A 16,888-nucleotide genomic window follows, 5' to 3' on the forward strand; every position below is an offset into this window, starting at 1 on the left:
TTGTTACTTGGAATAACAATTAGTTGCACAAGTTACAAAACTCCACAACTCATCTCATCATGAAATTATGTTTGACGCGGAAACTGTAGGTTTGGGGAGAAGAACCAAAAAAGGAAATAAATAAAAAACTGGATAACGGCAGTTCAGCTTCAGCATCCCACACCTCCTTCCCCATCAGCTTTATCTGAGTAGCAGAAGATCTTCTACAGGTAGCAAAATCTGTGCAGCTACCTACGGCCAGCATAACCAGAGACTGGGCTGTACCTCTGCATGCACACTCACGCCATTTCATGCTTCTGCTCTCAACCCTCTCTCTGGTCAGAGCGTCGCCAATTCCACCTCCTGATATCTCCTCTGTTACCATGACAATTTGACTCATTGTGAATTCAGGCTACAAGACAAGAGTCAAGAGGATTTTCCTAAAACATTGCCACCTCTTTGGCTCAATCTGTAAGCCTCCCCTCTTTCTGTCTTACATTTCCTTCTTCTCTCTCTCCTTCTCTCTGTCTCTCTTATAAACACAGATACTGAGAAACAAAATCATTTTCATTACTCTTGAGGAATGCATTGCCACCGCCCCTGGGAATACTAATGCACACAGACTTGGTAAGTGTAAATATATGTGAACGTGCACAAACAAACCCCCCCACCCCCAAACACACACTTTCAAAATATTTTGTCCCCACTTTACAGCTCAGTTTAATGTCTCTGGAGAGAGAGGGAAAGAAAGGAAAGAGAGAGAGACAGAGATACAGAGGGGAGGGAAGGAGAGAGAGAGAGAGAGAGAGAGAGAGAGAGAGAGAGAGAGAGAGAGAGAGAGAGAGATGAAAAAAACAAGCACTTTCACCACTATCAATGTCCCTCTTCCCCTATTTTTCTTTCTTTCCCTCACTGCATCTTTGACCTGGAACTATCAGCAAATCTCTTACTCTTTGCAAGAATACAAGGATCTGGCACACAGTCAAATCAATACTTTGAAAGATAACTTACACATAGCATTGTGAAGGTATAAAGTGTAAGTCATAACAATGGCAAGTCCACTGATGCAAATTCAGTGGGAGATGGAGGGATGGAGGGTGCATGTTTGCCCCACTTCCTGACATTACATTAGTTAATTCTGCCATTGTAACAAAACAAAACAAAAGTGAATCTCTACACAGAACATATACGATATTCCTGTTAATAATATTACTTGCTTTTGTGTTTTAATACTGACATACACAGCATGAAATATGAATATGAAAAGTCTAACTGTAGGCAACCTTTGTTTATCCAGTTTTACGTTTGAACTGCTATATGAAAGTTATTGCCTAATGACATGGGTAAATCACTAACCAGACCAATTTGCACTCCTGGCAAGACCTAACCCTTTTCAGAATCCTAATCCTAGCCAAAAGGGTGGGAAATATGACAAGAATACATGATATGTATTACGATGTTTTGTTTTGTTGAAAGAGACACCATACACCAGAAAAACAGCAATGTCACTATTTAAATGCTATCAAAAATTTTTCTAAACTTCATCACTACATCCAGTTAAGTAGGCCCAAGTATGCTCCCTTGGACTCTGGCATTGGCACTGGGATATAAAATCGTGACCTCTTGAAAACAAGGAAAATCATGAGGGAGCTAAATCTTAAAGGCTGTCAAAATGAACACATTTATAATCTATTAACACAAATTATTACACCACTGTTAATGCGACGGACAAATACATCATCAGCAAACTAACAGAAAGTGTAGCCCCTGTTGCTCTCACTGGACCATGGTAATGAAAATTGAAACTGAATTCACTCTATGGAAATCTTGTGATTCAGTTTCAGTTCATGTCAAAATACTGAAATATTGTTGAATTGATGAAAGTAACAATTCTGATGGAGTTTATTTTGTCCACTCATATAACTATAACAAAATGCCCTGTTTTTTGTTTTTTTTAATAGAAAAACTTTCCTCAGGGATGCTGGTGCAGCTTTGCTCCAACACAAAGGTAATGGGCCCTACCAGCACACCACAACATACCCAATACGGACAAAAGTATCAGGTCACTATTATATTACCCCTACAGGAGCTTTTATGACATCCCTTTCTAAATCCATGGGCATTAATATGGAGATGGTCCCCCTTTGCATCTATAACAGCTTCCACTCCTAACTTTAGCTTTCTACTAAACTTTGGAGTGTGCCTGTAGGAATTTGCCCATTCATTCAGAGGAGCATTTGTGAGGTCAGACAGCGATGGACTAGAGGGCCTGGCACACAATCTCCGTTGTAGTTCTAGTGATTAACAGTGTTTTGTTGAAAATGACAGAAGTCTCAGCTTTATAATGGCATCCTCCCTCACATTTATTTAAATCAATCAATCGATCAACCTTAATTTAAACACTGAGGGAGACCCTCATTTACAATGTAGCTGAGCCAGAACAGAAATCAGGGATTAAGACGTTAAATTTTAAAAAACTTAACAAATGCAAAAAAGTAATAATAATAATCATAGTAGTAAATTAAATAAATAAAAATTGTAAATTAAATTGAAAAAAAATAAAAAATCACTGTACCTCAAATCTGTGCAGCGAAATACTAATATTTCTGCCATTTATATCACTGTTGTCATATTAACAAATAACTACAACTCAGCTAAGAATATTTTATATACTTCATATTATATTTTTTTCTGTTGGCTCCTTCAAAGTATGGCCCAGGGCAGCCACCCCACCCCTTAATGGCTCCACCCCTGTTGAGACAACTAAGATTAATTGTGATACATTATTGAAATTATTCCATCATATTTTACTCTTTTTTTAAACACGTAGTTGTTTTGTGTTCAAGTGAAGAAAATGTCAAAGCTATAAATATGCTTCTTATGATTAATGTTTTTGAAAATATGATATGATAATGATATGGTAATGATGTCATGCTTTTATATTACACACTCCAAGCCCAAACAAACAAAACAAACAAACAAAACCTTAAGGTCAATTTTCTCCAAAAAGAAGAGCATACACAAATACCGGCCCAAAGGTCCCAAAAATGCCTTAACACAATCCATTATCTTTAGAGGTGAACGTGAGTTCATGTGGTACGCATGGGCACATGTACACACACGCACACACGCACGCACACACACACACACACACACACATCCCTCAACTCACTCACTTTAGCCTTACTCACTCAGCCACTCTCCCTGGCAGCTCCCACTTTTAAGCCTTCCATTATTCATTGAGCTGGCAGGCATTATCAGTGAGGCTAACGGCCAGCATTCAGCCATTACATACTGAAAGAGAGTAGGGGAGGCACAAAGGGCAAACACCCAGCACTGCACCCACTAAGACCAAATGTTTAAGAATAATTATTGTTTTATTTCGGGTTCTTAAACTTTACAATTTACCCAATCGGAAACCCCTAACCCAACCCCAAACAATGAAAACGCAGCAGAGGAGGACGGCAGTCGGCCTCCCCATTCAAGTTTGGTGCCATCATACTTTCTGTTATGCCGACTCTCTCTCATGTGACTCTCTACTTCTGAGGCTTTTATGCCTCCTCTGAGTACCTGGATGTAAGCTAGTTGCCCCCTCACCCCACCCCACCCCACCCCCACCTATCCTAACGCATGTCGCAGAGAAATATCATTTCACAAACTCCCTAGGTTCACTGCCAAAAGAACAAAATGTGCTTAAAAGCAATAATCCTGTAGTCTCAGAATGAAAGAAGTAAAAAGGATCCATTTTCCAATAGCCAGTACTTTAAAAGGACTTTAACACTTCTGAGGTTTCAAAGTTTCTTCGCGCTATGCTATGAATCACAGTTGCTGATGGCTGTTACTTCAGGGTTTGCAGTATGTGAGAAGCATTCTAAGGAGGTCTTCAATAGCAGAGCATCAACATTTGGCTGTTGTTTCCTGTTGCTCTTTTTTCAGTGGGGAAAAACAGGATGGCACATGCAGACAAAGAGCATTACGAGAAGGGAAGATAGGCATGCATCCTCATTTCAACAACATCTTCACAAGTGCTATGAGAGAGCAGACTACTATACAGAGGTTCGAAGAACAATAAAGGTCATTAAAGGTTATTATTGTGTAAGAATGTCAACGAGACTGCGGCCGGAACGCCTCTGACTCCGCTTAAATGTTAGCACATCCTTTACGCTCCTCGAGTGCTGTAATTGTACTGCATTACTATTCCACAGCACACCATCGAGGGAGTGCTAGAAAATTGTTCCATATGGGAAATTATGTTTATTTTGCTCAGCAAATGATTTTAGCTGCTTGGTAGGAGCAAGTGTACATACCATGGCAAAAGCAGGTGTACATATACAATACGCTCATTAGCAATATTTCAGCAGGTTCACTACATTGTGTGAATTAATCAGTATTAACTTTATATAACTAGGAAAGCGGACACACAAAAGGCTAAAAAATAGTTTTTGTCGTCTGATACAAAAAGTCCACTTAAATAGCAAAAATTGTGGCTACTCTATGTCCCTTAGTTTAGTTAACTCTTTGTGCACCATTTTAGATAAAAAGCTAAAAAGAATGTTTTCTCGTTCATATTCAAATACTTTACATTTACAGATTTGAACATTGAAATACGAAACACTCATCCCTAGTGATAAACTCAAGTTGACCACGCTAAGTGTTCTTTTTTCTTTTGTTTCCTCCTGCTTGCTCTTGGCTATTGCTGATTTACCGTGTTCAATCAGCAGAAAAAGGGCTGACAAAGAGCCATCAGAGCTCCCTCAGCTCGCAATGCAGCAAGTAATGACACACACCCACACGAAACATGAGTGTATCTTTTGGTCATTGATTTTTATTTTAAAAACAGTACTGAAAACAGGAAAATGGGCCAATTTTCTTTTTTGATTCTGTTACTGTCAGTGGAAAAATCAAGAAATTAGCTTTACAGTTTCTTAAACTAATCACAAAATAACAAACTAACAACAATGGAACAAAGGGTTATAATCTGCTTATTCAAATGTTAAAGTTTTATCACTTCAACTGGAAACAAATGTGCAGAGTATAAAAGCTCAGAAAAAAGGCCTGCTGTTCTGGTATCTAGGCTACATGCTATTAAATTTTGTCTAGGTGTGTAATGTTCGCATTGTGCAGATCTGCAGAACAATACAACAACAGGGGGAAATACTAGACTCCCGCCATTTAACAGGGTATTTTGTCAGTGTGGTGCAGAATCCTGACTCCTCTTTCTGTGCACTTGTGTCATTAGAATCACAATTATGGTTGGTTCTCTGTGTACACAGATTAATAGTTATGTTTCCTTCACAACAAACAGCACAACAGGACCTAAAGCCAAAGTGACAGTTTAGTTTAATGTAATGAAGACTGTGTTGGTTGATTGTTGGTGCCATGACATTTCATTCACACAAAGATTTAGATCCTTTATGGGTGGCTTTATTTAAATTAAAATGTATTTCCAAATCAGCATACACTATATTTCCACAAGTATTCACTCACCCATCCAAATCACTGAAGTCAGGTGTTCTAATTACTTCCGTGGCCACAGGTGTATAAAACCAAGCCCCTAGGCCTGCAGACTGCTTCTACAAACATTAGTGAAGGAATGGGTCACTCTTAGGAGCTCAGTGAATTCCAGCGTGGTAACGTGATAGGATGCCAGCTGTGCAACAAGTCCAGTCGTGAAATTTCCTTGCTACTAAATATTTCACAGTGAACTGTCAGTGGGATTATAACAAAGTGGAAACGAATGGGACAGACAGCAACTCAGCCACAAAGTGGTTGGCAACGTAAAATTACAGAGCAGGATCAGCGGATGCTGAGGCACATAGTGCGCAGTGGTCGCCAACTTTCTGCAGAGTCAATCGCTACAGACCTCCGAACCTTATGTGGTCTTCAGATCAGCTCAAGAACAGCGTAGAGAGCTTCATGGAATGGGTTTCCATGGCCGATCAGCTGCGTCCAAGCCTTGCATAATGCAAAGCGTAAAATGCAATGGTATAAAGCGCCGCCACTGGACTCTGAGCAGTGCAGACATGTTCTCTGGAGTGACCAATCATGCTTCTCCATCTGGGAATCTGATGGATGAGTCTGGGTGTGGTGGTTGCCAGGAGAACGGTACTTGTCTGACTGCATTGTGCCAAGTGTAAAGTTTGGTGGAGGGGGGATTATGGCGAGGGGTTGTTTTTCAGGAGTTGGGCTCTGCCCCTTAGTTCCACGGCCATGTAATAAATCATAAACACACTCCTGAACCTTGTGGAAAGCCTTCCCAGAAGAGTTGAAGCTGTTATAGCTGCAAAGGGTGGGCCGACATCATATTAACCTCTATGGATTAACAATGGGATGTCACTCAAGTTCATATGCGTATGAAGGCAGATGAGCTAATACTTATGGCAATGTAGTGTATTTACACTTAATGTGACTGCAAAAATTAGATATCACAAAAACTTTTGCATTTCGCTAAAGCCAAAATGTGAAAAAGGGTAAAGGGTTTTTTGAATAAATGTATCAAGCCGTCACTAAGAAATGTTTGCTGCTACAGATGGTCTGATCTGGAGCTTTTTGAAAGGTTGCTTTTGACATAATCTAATCTTTATCTCGTCTAATATGCATAATCCAAAGCTCATTTGTAAATAGCTCTGCACAAGTTGTTCCTAGAACTGTCTGGTGCATTTGCGTTCCCAAATGTGAGGTGGATGTCATTGGGGTGGCATAGACATTTCAGCCCTCATTAGGTGGGCCATTGCTCGTTCTGCCCAGTATCTCTGAGCTGCAAACAACACAGCCATGAAAAGATGGCAAACGGTTATAAAGATAATTCTACTTAGATTCTGCTTGTTTCCATGCAGCCCCTAATCACTGTAGCCAACAACATCTAAAGTTTTGTCATATAACTGTAAAACACAGATGGACAGAAACAACTTAAATCGTCTTTTTTCTGTTGAAATCCTGTAAATGCGCATATCATTTGTGAAATATTTGATTGGAATATTTGAATGGCAGCCATTGTATAAAAATGATAGCTGAAATGTAATTTATTTTCAATATGCAAAAATAAATTTAAGCTGCATTATCAAAGAGAACACCAAGCTGGAAAGACTAGTAAAAATAATCTAAAGTAAAAATAATAAAAAGTACTCACCTATTAAGGGCTAGCTACACTCTTCACGCATGTGTGTTTCAACAAAGTTCATCAGTTAGTTAGTCAGTAAGTGAAAATGGCACTTCTAGGACATCCTGCTTAGCAGTATGGCAATAATAATAATTTTAATAAAATGGCCATATTATAACAAACTGCAATGACAAATCATAAATTAATAAATAAAATATAAATAAATACAGAAAACTATCATTCTGGGTGCAAGGATGTTGCACACACTTCTCATGCAGTTAAGAGTGTCTAATTCAGCTTAAATTCTTTACATTACAGTTACTGACTTCATAAGAATTACAGTAATTATATTTAACATAATATTAATTCTACCTGATGCATTTAAAACACGCATTTCCCTATAGAGATGATCAATGTCTGTTCTTGTTTGCTATTTACACGCATATGTGCCACCTGTGATGGCTGACTGTATGACTATTAATATGACCAGAACAGCACAAGCACATGCAGCACTGTAAACTCATCAAACAATCTGTCAAAGCATCAAAACCTTTAATTATTCTAATATGAACATCATGGATAAAGATCTCTGTGCTGAAGAGAGTACAGACCACCTATACCAGACTTATCATTCAGAAACAGCTTTAAAATATATTCATAAAGACTTCAGCCATCAACCATGTCTACTTGCTAGGTTCTAGGTTTTCTAAAAGCACTGATCATTCAATATTTTAATCAATCATAAAGGCAGAGATAGCGACAGGCCTTTTTCAAGTCAGAATATAGCTAACATTTTGTACATACTAATGATGTAGTACTCAAATCTGGTTTCAGACACAGAGTCAGGGATGAAGCCTAGCCCTGGACAACATTTTTCTTTCAGTGGAAAATCTACATTCAAAACCTGTTGAATTCCATGACTAGACTTAATTTTTGCACAAGAAACTAGCCAACATGTCTTGTCCTCAGCCTCTGCTTTTGCCAACTTTGCTCTCAGGTTTCAACCGACACCAACTGCCCTTGAAAAATTACTGTTACTTTTGGAACAAAACTTTTTATCTCCAAAAAAGTAACTTCACAGGAGAAGGATATTTGTACATTTCATCCATCCATCAATTTTCCAAGCCGCTTCTCTCTCAGGGTCGGGGGGGTGCTGGAGCCTATTCCAGCGGTCATAGGGCGGAAGGCAGGATACACCCTGGACAGGTCACCAGTCCATCGCAGGGCAGACACAGACAGTCACTCACACCCAGGGGCAATTTAGCATGTCCAATCAGCCTGACTGCATGTCTTTGGACTGTGGGAGGAAACCGGAGAACCCAGAGGAAACCCAAGCAGACAAGGGGAGAACATGCAAACTCCACACAGAGAGGATCCCAGTCACCCGGCTGGGGAATCGAACCCAGACCCTCCTCGCTGTGAGGCGACAGCGCTACCCACTGCGCCAGTCTTAGCTAATATAACAAGATGCAAGTTAAGATAACAAGACATTTTGGATGATTTCTATGTATCCGTACATCATGAAATTGAGACAATGTAAACTGCAGCTGACATTCTAAATTTGTTAAAACAAATAATAAAAGACACAAAGATTTGTTCCAACAGCAACTATTTATTTATATTGTTTTTCTTTTAACAGTCCAATTACAAACAATGAAAGACCAAGAAAGTGGGGCTAAACGCAAAGACTTGATAAGGTTTAAAAAAGGATTAAGATGTAAAAAAGGTTCTTGGGTCTGTTTTGGATCTGGATCTGAACTCACAGTCTCACAGTCAATTAGGCCTGAAATTACTCTCAGCCCACTTAAGATCTCAGCCAGATCTTGTCTACAGCCCAGGAATACATATACATACTAAAAATAATTCCATTCATAATTAAGATACAAGTCTATATATGATTAATGCAGTGCAGTTTGTATTTTAGTAGTATGAAATGGAAATGCCATTGAGCAGCCTACATAGTTTACAAAAATTGCATCATGTCACATAGGCCAGCCCACGTGTATGCACAGTAGATAAGTAGCAAAGTGTGCAAAGTGTTTCCTACACTGTAGTGTCACTAATATTTATTTGCAACTGTCCAGCAGAAATGGCCTTTTCCAAACAAGCTAGATGCACTTCTAAATTTCTATTCAGCACGCATTATGCAAAACAGTAACAAAAAAAGCAATGAAGGAAAAAACTGATTCACTTAATTCGTTATTTAAATCAAAATAGCTCCGTTAAACCACAGCAAAGCAGTAAGTTCACTTCACTCATACAACAGTTGCATACCAAAGATACATTCTTGATGGCTTTTCAGACAGTACTCAGACATTTATTTTTAGGGACAAATGGAAAGTTAAGGGAGAGCTGAACCAATGCTCTTACTCTAAAGTCTCTAATAAAGTGGGTCAGCATGACTCTCCATAAAATCCTCCAGGTTCAATTGCTAGGTACCATCTACAGCATGAGTGCAAAATCATGCTCAGAGATGTACCCTCTACAGAGTTTAGCTTCAATCCTAATCTAAAACACCTGAACCACGCAATGAAGGCCTTAAGACGCATCTGGAAATTCTATTTAGATGTGTTAGATCTGAAGTGATAGATCTCCAGGGCTACGAATGAACATCCTTGATCTACAGGTGCTAGCTACTCTGTCAGCGGTTTCAAAGCAAACCAAGTGTAGCTAGCGTCCAGCTTGGGATAATTATGGTTGGATGATGTTTAAGTTGTACATTATTAATATCAATCTTTTTCTTTTAGTTTAACACCGTTAACACTTTTTCCTTGTTTGTCCATTCAGACCATCCTTAACAGTACAGGCTGAAGCCCAGTTGCTCACATGCTGTATGCTGCAATGACAGCACTCACAATTATAGCCGTCCCATTCAAATGTAGATGTTAAATTGGTTTTGAAGTGCTTACAGCAAACTACAGCAATAGCAAAGTGAAATGCTTCAGCTCCCTCCACTGTGACAAATATAAACAAGCTATGCAAACAAGCAGCCACTGTTGTTTACTTTGAACACTACTGATCAAAATATGAAACTGTTCACCCTGTGGAAATCACATAAAAAAGAGCATTGGTTTGTCATTTATCTTCTAAAAAGCCTGGACAATCCTGTGCTTTCATACAGGAAGCAGTGAGAGGCAAGCAAGAAAACAAGACATGATGCCTGCTGCCCAAAAAAAACTCTTGACACAGCACCCATGTTCCATACATACTGACATTAAAGGGTGAATTTAATGTATTTCAATTGATTTAATGCTTACACAAAAAGTTCACACTATAATCTGATTTCCCATGGCACTAAAGCTATATTCTGTAGGCTTCTGAGACAATACAGCATGACACAGAGCAAAAGAAAGTACAGACAGATCAGTTTCCCATTGACCAGCCAGAAAGGAAGAACTCAAGCTTGCCTGCTGCTGGGCAATCTCAGCAGGATACTTGTTCTTGCTCTATACGCACTGTTTTCAGTTACTGAAGGGTTTATGCAGTTCCCACTGATGCTTTACTCACTGCTAAACTCTTAGTTAATTGGCAGCATTGGCCAGTTTATTCCTTTCCAGAAATCAAACAGTAAATAAGTGCTTAGACCCATTGCATTGCTGGAAGAACGCAAGGGGTTTTACATAAGGTTTTACATAATCATGCATTTTTCATTGATCAAGCAAAGGCAGCCAATTACAGCAAAACATTTTTTCAAGTGAACTGGCTTTAAATAAACTTATCATTATAGAGTGTGGAATAGAAGAGGGGGGTTTACATCAACCATGTTGAAAGCACTGAGGCAGGCCCGCGACAAGCACATTTCAATTTGTAATTGGCATTCCCTCGCATTTTGTGGCGATGCTAATAACCCCATTGTCAGTGATACTTTTTCCGCCAGTGAACACATTCATGTGACGGGAGAAGGGGGGGAGGCGGTGCGCCGCTCCTCTGGAGGAGGATATTTCCGACAAACATGTTTCTCACTTTCAATCTGTGGCAGGCTATAATCCCGAGGCATACATCATGACTTCTCTGCCCTCCTAACGTCACCACATGTGCTGCACATCAAAGACATGAGAGTAAGCATGGAGGAGTGGATTACAACATCAGGACCAAAAAACTACCTCACCAGGCCTGACTTCTTCAACAGGGATCAGGGATTTAACAGATCGACAGTAGAGCACACCGTGAGCTGTGGGACAGCTAATGGCTGATAATGAATCCTTGTAAAAGGGTTTATAGCAAGAGCCAACCATCAGGCAGCCTGAACTACTGCTAACCCAGGCAGTCCGACACTCATCACCGAATATATTTGGCACTTAGTTAATTGGTGACCCTCTCCTTTCATACTATTGTGCACCACAGTATAAAGAATTAACATCAGCTGTTAATCACTGGGATCCCACAGAAATCAGCACTACGTTTTTCATCTGCAAAGATTACTTCATAACTGTTTATACATTCAGGGATTCAAATCTTCACACACAATCACAAGACTAAATTACATGCTAAACCCATTTGCTACTAATTCAGCAAATTATGTCTTTATTTTTATGGTGCTTTCACACTTGATCAGCATCCTGGAGCTTTTGGGAAGAATATGTAAATTGCAAACAAATCCTTGCACAAACAAATCTTTTAAAAGGCCTAGGTTCTGGATAAAACACCCGGCATTGCAATATAATAGCTTTTACGTGGATGGAACTTTTACCCGATGAGAAATTTGCAAACTGGAGTCATCTGGAGTTACTTGTGTGCTTTACCAACCATGCCCAAAATGGATCTTTTTAAATGTATTTTATTCTGCAGAATGTTCACAAATGCTCCAGGAAACCATCCTGCGTTCCAGACATGAAAACAGCTTTAATGCAGCACACACTTGGAATTAAATCCAAGAAAACATGGCATGGGGCCATTAGTAATGTTCAGCATTTTCAACCAGTTGGTAGCAAGTAGTGGAATGCAATTTCCCAAAAAGTGCTTTTCAAAAGGCTGCGCGATTTCTATTTTTTTGTACTAACCATGACAATTAGATAGCTAGATATAAAAACAGACAAATAGATGACAAAGATTAAGCAGTTATCAAAACTCAAAGCAGATAATCACAGATAATCAAGAAGTTGTTGTAAATAGAGAATTACAGTGTGTTTTTATTATTTGATATATTTGTGCTATTCTAAAAAAAATGACAAATGATTCCAGTATAGATAGACAGCTAGACAGCTAGATAGACAGAAAGCTATACAGACAGACAGACAGACAGACAGATTTTTTGCAGTTTAGTTTTGTTTTTGCACCAACTAAAATTATAGTCCTGTTACCAACTCTAATCCAAGACCCAGAGCTACACACTAAAATTGACACTTCACTGTTTTGGCACATCAGGTTCATTATGCACAGCATATTGATGTTTTTGAAATTGATGTTTTTCTGCAGAGATAAAATGGTACTCTCAGAGTTCTTCTTCATAATGTCCGGTGAAAGCGCTTATAAAAAGATTCAAAATGCTTTGAATAAATTATTGGGTTGAATTTATTTCCGAGTATAAACAATTTACCTCTGTCAAAAAACTGTTTCAGAGCTTACTGATGCCCTGGACTTTACCAAAAGACTGTGGCCACATTTACACCTGGCCACTTCATGTTTCTTGAGGAACAGGATTATATCTGGATAAAGCTAAGCCACATAAAAATGCAAGAGTAAACGCACACAAGAAGCATTTAAAACAAATACAAATCCGATCATCTAAACCATTTCTAAGTGGTCTGAGATTCATTTGAGCCACAGTTTAGCAGTGTAAATGCATTCATCTCTCAAAGACGCATTCAAGCATCCCAATACAACTGAAACCAATCCGTGTCTGTGAGGAAGAGAATTACACCAAACGACACAGCAATATGAATAGACACCACTGTGCAAAACAAACTGCAGATGGATAATCAATTGGTAATTGGTTGCCGCGTTATGGGCAGATTTGCACATTCCGTTCCACACAGCAATCAGATTTTAATCTGACTAACCGGAGATGCATTTGACTACCAAGTGTAAATGGATGGGGTTAATTATTTTAGGATATAATCCAGATACTACTCACAATAAGTGACCACATGTAAATGAGGTCTGCATGTTGAGGAGAGTGGAGCTGCAGCACTTATCACAGATAGAGGAAAGACATTTTCTTCCTGACCATGAAGCCTATTCCATCATCCACGCCCCTTCCAAAAGGATAGTTTTCAGCCGTGGGTTGACAGATGTCGCTGTACACTGAACTGTTTATGAGTGTTTCATATCATACATCATCATGAGTTTCTCCCTACTCCTAGTCAAGCACTAAATAAAAAGGGGATTTGGATAAAGAAAACCTGCAGTGAGAGCTCAAGATGTATGGTGGCCAGTAGCCAGACACTCTTGGCAGGCATCTTTTTGACATTTCACTTAACTTTGTCAAGGCAATAGCTCCATTTTCATTTGACGCCTCTACCTTTGTCTCTTCCTGTCCCTTTTTTTTCTCACTGAGCTGCAAGCTGAACCCTAAAAGCCCAAGCCAGATATCGGTCTGCTCTGAGGTTTATCTCGCCTTAAGTGAAGTACTGAGCTCTGTGGGCCTAGCTCTGCAGACTAAGGATAATATACATAACTTGGCAATGTGGGGGTACAGCTGATCTTGGCGAATTGTGCCGAACCAGATGAATAAGTCCTTGATTCAGTGGGGTTTGGTGGTCTACAGATATCATAGATCATGTTACTGCAGCTGCACATGCAAACAATTTCAGGATTTTGTAACAGCTTCAGGAAAGTCACAGACTTCTGCAGAGTCTAGCCACCTCAAACAGTGAGAAGAGTAAGACTGGTTCTCCTAAAGAGCATTCTGATATTATGATTAGTTCTATAGGGGAAGGCAAGAGTTGGGAGGCCTGAATTCAGGGAACACTTATTTGAGTGAGGCCAGAGGGTCTGGTGTCAATTAGTGGTTTGGGGAACAGAGGTAAAATGAGGGGGAAGTAATGCTTTTGGGGAAGCAGAGATTACTTTTTTTTTAATTTTAAACTGAAAGCATCTTTGTGAGCATGTTTGTACACACACACACACACACACACACACACACATATTATATATACACAGACTATATTTCCAAACGTATTCACTCACCCATCCAAATCATTGAATTCAGTTGTTCCAATCACTTCCGTGGCCACAGGTGTATAAAACCAAGCACCTAGGCCTGCAGACTGCTTCTACAAACATTTGTGAAAGAATGGGTCGCTCTCAGGAGCTCAGTGAATTCGAGCGTGGTGCCATGATAGGACACCACCTGTGCAACAAGTCCAGTCGTGAAATTTCCTCACTACTAAATATTCCACAGTCAACTGTCAGTGGTAATTTAACAAAATGGGAGCGATTGGGAACGACAGCAACTCAGTCACAAAGTGGTAGGCCATGTAAAATGACAGAGCGGGGTCAGAGGATGCTGATCCAACTTTCTGCAGAGTCAATCACTACAGACCTCCAAACTTCACGTGGTCAGATTAGCTCAAGAACAGCACAGAGAGCTTCATGGAATGAGTTTCCATAGCCGAGCAGCTGCATCCAAGCCTTACATCACCAAGCACAATGCAAAGAGTCAAATGCAGTGGTGTAAAGCGCCAACACTGGATTCTAGAGCAGTGGAGACGTGTTCCCTGGAGTGACGATTCAAGCTTCTCCATCTGGAAATTCTCTGATGAATGAGTCTGGGTTTGGCGGTTGCCAGGAGAACGGTACTTGTCTGACTGCATTGTGCCAGGTGTAAAGTTTGGTGGAGGGGGGATTATGGTGTTGGGTTGTATTTCAGATGCTGGGCTCGGCCCCTTAGTTCCAGTGAAAGGAACTCTTAATGCTTCAGCAGACCAAGAGATTTTGGACAATTTCATGCTCCAAACTTTGTGGGAACAGTTTGGGGACGGTCCCTTCCTGTTCCAACATGGCTGCGCACCAATGCACAAAGCAAGTCCATAAAGACATGGATGAGTGAGTTTGGTGTGGAGAAACTTGACTGGCCTGCACAGAGTCCTGACCTCAAACCGACAGAACACCTTCGGGACAAATTGGAGTGGACACTGCGAGCCAGGCCTTCTCATCCAACATGAGTGTCTGACCTCAAAAATGCACTTCTGGAAGAATTGTCAAAAATTCATGTGAAGGCAGACGAGCGAATACTTTTAGAAATACAGTGTGTGTGTCATATATACACTGCTCAAAAAATAAAGGGAACACTTAAACAACACAATATAACTCCAAGTAAATCAAACTTCTGTGAAATCAACAACCCACACAAGTTGCTCAGGTGGTGCAGCTCATCCAGGATGGCACATCAATGCGAGCTGTGGCAAGAAGGTTTGCTGTGTCTATCAGCGTAGTGTCCAGAGCCTGGAGGCGCTACCAGGAGACAGGCCAGTACACAAGGAGACGTACAGGAGGCCGTAGGAGGGCAACAACCCAGCAGCAGGACCGCTACCTCCGCCTTTGTGCAAGGAGGAACAGGAGGAGCACTGCCAGAGCCCTGCAAAATGACCTCCAGCAGGCCACAAATGTGCATTTGCCTGCACAAACGGTTAGAAACCAACTCCATGAGGATGGTATGAGGGCCCGACATCCACAGATGGGGGTTGTGCTCACAGCCCAACACCACGCAGGACACAGATGAAAGCAGGTTCACACTGAGCACATGTGACAGACGTGACAGAGTCTGGAGACGCCGTGGAGAGCAATCTGCTGCCTGCAACATCCTTCAGCATGACTGGTTTGGCAGTGGGTCAGTAATGGTGTGGGGTGGCATTTCTTTGGAGGCCGCAAAGCCCTCCATGTGCTCGCCAGAGGTAGCATGACTGCCATTATGTACCGAGATGAGATCCTCAGACCCCTTGTGAGACCATATGCTGGTGCGGTTGGCCCTGGGTTCCTCCTAATGCAGGACAGTGCTAGACCTCATGTGGCTGGAGTGTGTCAGCAGTTCCTGCAAGATGAAGGCATTGAAGCTATGGACTGGCCCGCCCGTTCCCCAGACCTGAATCCGATTGAGCACATCTGGGACATCATGTCTCGCTCCATCCACCAACGCCACGTTGCACCACAGACTGTCCAGGAGTTGGCGGATGCTTTAGTCCAGGTCTGGGAGGAGATCCCTCAGGAGACCATCCGTCACCTCATCAGGAGCATACCCAGGCGTTGTAGGGAGGTCATACAGGTACGTGGAGGCCACACACAATACTGAGCCTCATTTTGACTTGTTTTAAGGACATCACATCAAAGTTGGATTAGCCTGTAGTGTGTTTTTTCCACTTTAATTTTGTGTGTGACTCCAAATCCAGGCCTCCACTGGTTAATAAATTTGACTTCCATTGATGATTTTTGTGTGATTTTGTTGGTATATGGCTGCTAATAACAGTTTGTTTTATTTGTATTTTTAGGTCTGTTGCCAAATCAAAAATATTACATTTATGTAACTTATAACTTGAGATGCGCTCCCATTTTAAGCTAAAATGTTATTTCACTTTCTCCTATATCATTCTTGAAGGCAGTTTTAAATCTTCAGCTTCAACAAAAAACCACAGCATATTTGTCAGTCCTGTCTACGCATTATTGAAATGGATAACATGCAAAAGTCTTTACTGACCATAAGATCAATAATGTTATAAACATGTGGTGCCACTTAGAAATGATTAAAGAACGTTTATGTAGGCAGCATCTGAACGCAGCCTTTTACAACACAGGAAAACATGCTGGAAATACATCAATCAGACATTACATTTTGACCACCTTCTTGCTCCTATGCTCATTGTCCATTTTGTCAGC

General features: G+C 40.6%; 1 protein-coding gene across 3 annotated transcripts in view; it reads right to left on the minus strand.

Moving 5' to 3' along the window:
- pvrl2l (PVR cell adhesion molecule related 2 like) overlaps positions 1–16,888 on the minus strand; it is a 185,688-nt gene that overhangs the window by 75,677 nt on the left and 93,123 nt on the right. The gene's annotated exons all lie outside the window — the stretch shown is intronic.

Source organism: Pygocentrus nattereri, chromosome 1, assembly GCF_015220715.1.
Source record: "Pygocentrus nattereri isolate fPygNat1 chromosome 1, fPygNat1.pri, whole genome shotgun sequence".
Taxonomy (NCBI): Eukaryota; Metazoa; Chordata; class Actinopteri; order Characiformes; family Serrasalmidae; genus Pygocentrus; species Pygocentrus nattereri.